We start from the raw sequence: 7400 nt of genomic DNA, 5'->3' as shown, positions 1-7400 counted from the left end.
TGGTGCAGAGCCGCCTTTTTGAACCGCTTCAGTCCGTGTGGTAAAGGTTCTCCCACATTAAATGGTGGTGTTGGTTGTAACTGTCCAGTCACGATTCTCCAGTCATGTGGGGCAGGAGTGATTAACCTGCTGGTGTTTTCCTGCCCGTCATGTCCGTCTGCAACCCCAGCTCGTCAAAGTGTTTTTAGTGAAGCGATCTTTACACACAAAACCGCACGTGGGGAAGGGCTTGCGTCCGTCTGTAGTGAAATGAGACTCAATTCTCTTTGTGCCTCAACTTGCCCTTCTCTGAAGCTCAGGGACTCGAAATATTCTTGCCGGCCTCTGCTACAATGCGCCTGCGCATTTCTAGTCCCGTCCAACCGAAAGCAAAGTGACTGAATACGGAAGCGATCGAAAAATGCTCCCTGAAATCGGAAGGTTTGTTACAGCACAGCCCAAGGAGTCTCACCCCTTCTCCGAGTCTTTCTTCTCAACGCGCCCTTTCTCATTGCTCAGAGTGCGGAGGCCTGGTTTCTTCCGTTCACCCACAGTTGCATCAGGTCCGCACACTCCATGTTTAATTGTCTGGTTGGAGCAGAAAAGGAGATGATTTTAAGCCCAGTGTACAGAGAGTCAGCTCCCACAACACCAGCAGGCAATGCATTCCAGAGACTTTCTACTCTCTGGGAAATGAAGAACCGCCAAACATCCAGACTCTTCTTACCTCTGTGTGGTCCAAACGCCTGTTCCCTGCTCCTCCCCAATCAATGAAACTGGAAATAATCTGAAACTGTGTACACCCACCATGGGTTGCCTCATAAAATGAAGACACTCAGTTCTTCTTTACTTGGTTAGGGGCTTGTGTCCGCGGGGGATGTAGCTCAGTGGAAGAGCACATGCTTTGCATGTATGAGATCCCGCGTTTAATCCCCGGCATCTCCAAACCTGTTGAATTTGGATTCAATTGTGAAAATATTTTCTGAGACTGCCATCACCTTGAAACACAAGGACAGGCAAGAGTTTATTTTCCTCGCGAAAAAATGAACGCTCCGCACAGAATATGTTTCAATGATAGCCCGCACGCAACGTGGAAATGGCTCCCATCTCAGGGTTGGACTGCGTGCCCAGTTATGGATTATTTCCAGTTTCACAGATTTGGGGGAAGCGGCGGACAGGCGTTCAGAGCACAAATAGGTAAGAATAGACTGAATGTTAGGCGTCAATGTGTTTTAGTGAAGTTATCTTTAAACACAAAACCACACCTGGGGCAAGTCCTGCGTCCGTCGATAGTGAAATGAGACTCAATACTCTCTCTGCCTCACCTTACCCTCCTCTGAAGTTCAAGACCCCAAATGTTCTTGCCGGCCTCTGCTACAATGTACCTGACCATTTCAAGTCCCGTCCAACCGTAAGCAAAGTCACTGATAATGGGAGCGTTCGAAGAATGTGGACCTGAAACAGAAATAATGGTCAGCAGAGTCCGAGAAGACTCTCTCCCTCTCCCAGACTTTCTTCTCAACGCTCCCTTTCTCATTGTTCTGAGTGCCGAGCCCTGGATTCTTCCGTTCACCCACAGTGATATCCGGTCCGAATACTTCATGTTTTGTCTTTTGGTTGTGACAGAAAAGGAGATGATTTTAAACCCAGTATACCGTCAGCACCCACCACACCAGGTGGCAATGCAATCCACAGACTCACTACTCTCTGGGAAATGAAGTACCACCGAACATCCAGACTATTATTACATCTGTGTAGTCTCAACGCCTGTTCCCTGCTCCTCCCCAATCTGTGAAACTGGAAATAATCGATCTCTGGGCAGAACCACCTTGGGTGGCCTCATAAAATGAGAACAATCAGTTCTTCTTTCCTTGGGGAGCGTGCTGTGTTATCTGTGGATGCAGCTCAGTGGTAGAGCGCATGCTCCGCACATATGAGGTCCTGGGTTGCATCACCAGAAACATGTTTTGCACCAAAATTACCGACAGAAAGAAGAAGCACGCTTTCTGAGCGCAGCGAGTTCCAACATCTGAGGCTCCACAAGCATTAAATTGTCCTCGAGCAGGACTTCATCACACGGCCACCTCAGCAGCTCAGCTCATAGCGGCCGCTGACTTGCCGGGATGAGTGACGGTGCAATGTCGAGCGAGCAGCCCCAGCTCTTCTTCCTGTTTGACGCTCTGTCATTCTTCCATCTCACTTTATGATTCAGAGGTTGGATTTCAGCACAGTAACTGACCATTAGCAATTTTTTTTTTAAATTTCCGCAGACTTTTTTTATGGAAAGTTCAAAATAAAGTGGAGCAGAAACCCCGTGAACTGAAGCAGAGGTTGAACATTGTGAACAGGCGGGACCGCTGGGCATCTCGATGTCCTGGAGAGATGGAGCAGAAAGCTTTCGTCCTTACTTCTAAAGTGCCCACTTGTTCATTTTTTAACCACATTTATCGACGTGGGGATGTTACTCAGTGGAAGAGCGCGTGCTTTGTATGTATGTATACCCGGTTTCAATCCCTGGCATCTCGAAACAAGTTAAATGTCTAATTTTGGATTCAACTGTGAAAATATCCTCTGAGACTCGCCTCACCTTTGAACACAAGGACAGGCAAGGTTTTCTTTCCCTTGCGAAAAAATGAACGGTCTGCACAGAATATCTCTGCTGCTGCAATCAGTAGCCAGTGGTGTTCCACAGGGGTAGGTGCTGGTTGCCAACTCTTTACAATCTATATTAACGATTTGGAGGAGGGGACCGAGTGTAATATATCAAAGTTTGCAGATTATACAAAGATGGGAGGGAAAGTAGAGAGTGAGGAGGACATAAAAATCCTGCAAGGGGATATAAACAGGCTCGGTGAGTGCGCGGAGATTTGGCAGATGCAATACAATATTGGAAAATGTGAGGTTATGCACTTTGGCAGGAAAAATAAGCGAGCAATTTATTTTCTTAATGGCGAGAAACTGGAAAGTACTGCAGTCCAAAGGGATCTGGGGGTCCTAGTGAATGAAAATCAAAAATTAGTGTGCAGGTGCAGCAGGTGATCAAGAAGGCCAACGGAATGTTGGCTTTTATTGCTAGTGGATACAATATAAAAACAGGGAGGTATTGCTGCAGGTATATCAGATATTGGTGAGACTGCACCTGGAATACTGCTTACAGTTTTGGTGTCCATACCTAAGAAAAGACACACTTGCTATGGGGACAGTACAAAGGAGGTTCACTCGGTTAATCCCGGGGATGAGGGGGTTGATATATGAGGAGAGGTTGAGTAGATTGGGATTGTACTCATTGGAGTTCAGAAGAATGAGAGGCGATCTTGTTGAAACATATAAGATTGTGAAGGGGCTTGATCGGGTGGATGCGGTAAGGATGTTCCCAAGGATGGGTGAAACTAGAACTACGGGGCATAATCTTAGAATAAGGGGCTGCTCTTTCAAAACTGAGATGAGGAGAAACTTCTTCACTCAGAGGGTAGTAGGTCTGTGGAATTTGCTGCCCCATGAAGCTGTGGAAACTACATCATTAAATAAATTTAAAACAGAAATAGACAGTTTCCTAGAAGTAAAGGGAATTAAGGGTGACGGGGAGCAGGCAGGAAATTGGACATGAATTTAGATTTGAGGACAGGATTCGATCAGCCATGATCTTATTGAATGGCGGAGCAGGTTCGAGACGACGATTGGCCTACTCCTGCTCCTATTTCTTATGGTCTTATTAATATAATTAAATGGTAGCGCGCCCACAACATTTAAATGGCTCCCATCTCAGGGTTGGACAGCGTGCCCAGTGATAGATTATTTCCAGTTTCACAGACTGGGCGGAAGCAGCGGACAGGCGTTTGGAGCACACAGAGGTAAGAATAGTCTTGATGTTGGGAGGTTCTTCTTTTCCCAGAGAGTACTGAGCACCTGGAATGCATTCCCGGCTGGTGTGGTGGGTGCTGACTCTCTCTCCGTCTTCTCGAGGGATCTGGACCGGTTCTTGACTGGGGCAGAGATCGCATCATAAAGAAGGTGAGTGGTTTTACACTTAACCTACACATGGTCAATGTCATCCATTGAACATAGAGTCGATCACCTGAGGGAGTGGAGGAGGAATTTCCCAGAATTTCCCCTCCTTATTGGTCCTGGATTTCCTTTCTGGTTTTTAATCGCTCCCAGGAGAGTACATGTTTCCGGTGGGTGGGGCGGGTGCGGTAGGTACGACGTGTCCAGTCACGATGCTCCAGTCATGTGGAACAGGTTTAATGAACCAACTGTCTTTTCCTGCCCGTCATGTCCGTCTGTAACCCCAGCTCGTCAAGTTGTTTTTAGTGAAGCGATCTTTACACACAAAACCACACCTGGGGCAGGGCTTGCGTCCGTCTCCAGAGAAATGAGACTCAATTCTCTCTGTGCCTCACCTTGCCCTCCTCTGAAGCTCAGGGACTCGAAATATTCTTGCCGGCCTCTGCTACAATGTGCCGGAGCATTTCTAGTTGCGTCCAACCGTCAGTCTCGTAACTGATAACGGGAGCGTTCGGAAAATTACGCCGTGAAATAGTAAGGATGGTTACAGCACAGCCCGAGGAGTCTCTCCCCTTCTCCCACCCTTTCTTCTCAACGTCCCCTTTCTCATTACTCTGAGTGCCGAGGCCTGGTTTCTTCCGTTCACCCACAGTTGCATCAGGTCCGCACATTCCATGTTTAATTGTCTGGTTGGAGCAGAAAAGGAGATGATTTTAAGCCCAGTATAGAGAGAGTCACTACCCACCACACCAGCCGGCAATGCATTCCAGAGACTCACTACTCTCTGGGAAATGAAGAACCGCCTAACATCCAGACTATTTTTACTTTTGTGCAGACTAAACGCCTGTTCCCTGCTCCTCCCCAATCTTTGAAACTGGAAACAATCTGAAACTGCGCGCGCCCACCATCGGTGGCCTCGTACAATGAGGACAATTAGTTCTTCTTTACTTGGTTAGCGGTCACTGTAATCTAGGGATGCAACTCAGTGTGGTACAGCGCGTGCTTTGCATGTATGAGATCCTTAGTTTAATCCCCAGCATGTCCATTTTTTTTCCACCAGAATTAAGCAGGGAAAGGTGAATGACGCTTTCTGAGCGCAGCGAATTCCAACTTCTGAGGCTCCACAAGCATTAAATTGTCCCGGAGCAGGACTTCATCTCAAGGTCCCCTCAGCAACTCAGCTCATAGCAGCCGCCGACTGACCGGAATGTGTAACTGTGCAATGTCGAGCGAGCAGTCCCAGCTCTTGTTCCTGTCTGACTCTCTGTCATTCTTCCATCTCACTTTCTGATTCAGAGGTTGGATTTCAGCCTCGTCACTGACCATTAGCAATTATATTTTTTTATTTCCACAGACTTTTTTTCTTGGAAAGTTCAAAGCAAAGAGGAGCTGAAACCCCGTGAACTGAAGCAGAGGTTGAACATTGTGAGCACTTGGGACCGCTGGGCATCTCGATGTCCTGGAGAGACGGAGCAGAAAGCTCACTTCTTTACTTCGAAAGTGCCTGCTTGTTTAGTTCTGAAGTGCCTATTGCTCCGTGGGGATGTCGCTCAGTGTAAGATCGCATGAAATCCCGGGTTCAATCCTTGGTATCTCCAAACATGTTAGATTTCACACTTTTGATTCAATTGTGAAAATATCCTATGAGGCTCGCCTCACCTTTAAACACAAGGACAGGAATATAGGAACAGGAGTAGGCCATTCAGCCCCTCGAGCCTGCTCCGCCATTTGATAAGATCAGGCAAGAGTTTCTTTACCTCGCGAAAAACCTAACGCCCCGCACAGAACATAATTTAGTGGTAGCGCGCCCACAAACGTTTAAATGTCTCCCATCTCAGAGTTGGACAGCGTGCCCAGTGATAGATTATTTCCAGTTTCACAGATTGTGGAGGAGCAGTGGAGTGGCGTTCAGACCACACGGAGGAAAGAATAGTCTGGATGTTGTGAGTTTCTTCTTCTCCTAGAGAGTACTGACTCTCTGTAATGCATTCCCGGCTGGTGTGGTGGGTGTTGACCCTCTCTCTCTGCCTTCTCGAGGAATCTGGGCCGGTTCTTGACTGGGGCTGAGATCTCATCACATGGAAGGTGAGTGGTTTTACAGTTAACCTGTCCATGACCAATGTCATATCCTGGACTGGTTTCAATCGCCTGACGGGGTATTGGAGGAACTTTCCAGAATTTTCCTTCCTTATTGGCCCTGGATTTTTTTCTGGTTTGTAACCGCTCCCAGGAGATTACATGTTTCCGATGGGTGGGGCGGGTGGTGTCGGTAGGAGGTGTCCAGTCACGATGAACGAGGCATGTGGGGCAGGATTGATGAACCAACTTGTATTTTCCTGCCCGTCATGTCCGTCTGTAACTCCAGATCGTCAAGGTGTTTTTAGTGAAGTGATCTTTAAACACAAAATCACACCTGGGCCAAGTCCTGCGTTCGTCTATCGTGAAATGAGACGCAATGCTGTCAGTGTCTCACGTTATCCTCCTCTGAAGTTCAAGAACCCGAAATATTCCTGCCCGGCCTCTGCTACCATGTGCCTGAGCGTTTCTAGTCCCGTCCACCCGTCAGCCTCGTGACTGATAACGGGAGCTTTCGAAGAACGGCGAACTGAAACAGAAATAATGGTGCACATAGCCGGAGGAGACTCTCCCCCTCTCCCTGACTGTCTTCTCATTTCTCTGAGTGCCGAGAGCTGGTTTCTTCTGTTCGCCCACAGTTGAATCTGATCCGCTTACCTCAGGTATAGTTGTCTGCTTGGCGTACAAAAGGAGATGCTTTTCAGCCCATTAAATCCTTGGGGTGGCCTTAGGAAAGAGAGACACTCAGTCTTTTTATACTTGGTTAGAGGTCTTCATTGTCTAGTGAAGTAGCTCAGTGATAGACCGCATACTCCGCGTGTATGAGGTCCCGTGTTCTATCTTCAACCAATTTATCTCTCGAATTTTGAATTCCAGTCAGTCGGTGGCTGCTATGAGCTGAGCTGCTGAGGGGACCTTGAGATGAAGTCCTGCTCCAGGACAATTGAATGTTTGTCTTAGAAGTTGGATCTCGCTTCCCTCTGAAAGCACGATTCGTCTTTCTGTGGGACATTCTGGTTAAAAAGAAGGGTTGGCAGCGTTAGATATTGAACCACGCAAAGCAGGCGCTATACACGCAAAGCAGGCGCTATACCACTGAGCTGCAACACGGAATCCAATAAACATCTTCCCAAGGGTAGAAGATTATCCTCGCTGGCAAAAAACAAGTTGGTGGAACTTTTCACTCTCTCCCAATTTGAAGCACTAATGAAAGCTTTCGAACCTGCTCAATCTTCCCAGAATGCAGTCTTCAACAATCAAGTTCTGTATTGATCCAAACTCTGCAAGTGAAAGATCCATATTGAAAATTCCAAAATCCTTCAAGGGGTAATCATATATTT

The sequence above is a fragment of the Heptranchias perlo genome, unplaced genomic scaffold, assembly GCF_035084215.1.
Source record: "Heptranchias perlo isolate sHepPer1 unplaced genomic scaffold, sHepPer1.hap1 HAP1_SCAFFOLD_43, whole genome shotgun sequence".
Taxonomy (NCBI): domain Eukaryota; kingdom Metazoa; phylum Chordata; class Chondrichthyes; order Hexanchiformes; family Hexanchidae; genus Heptranchias; species Heptranchias perlo.
The sequence above is the reverse complement of the archived record's forward strand: the minus strand, read 5'-3'. Positions refer to the sequence as shown.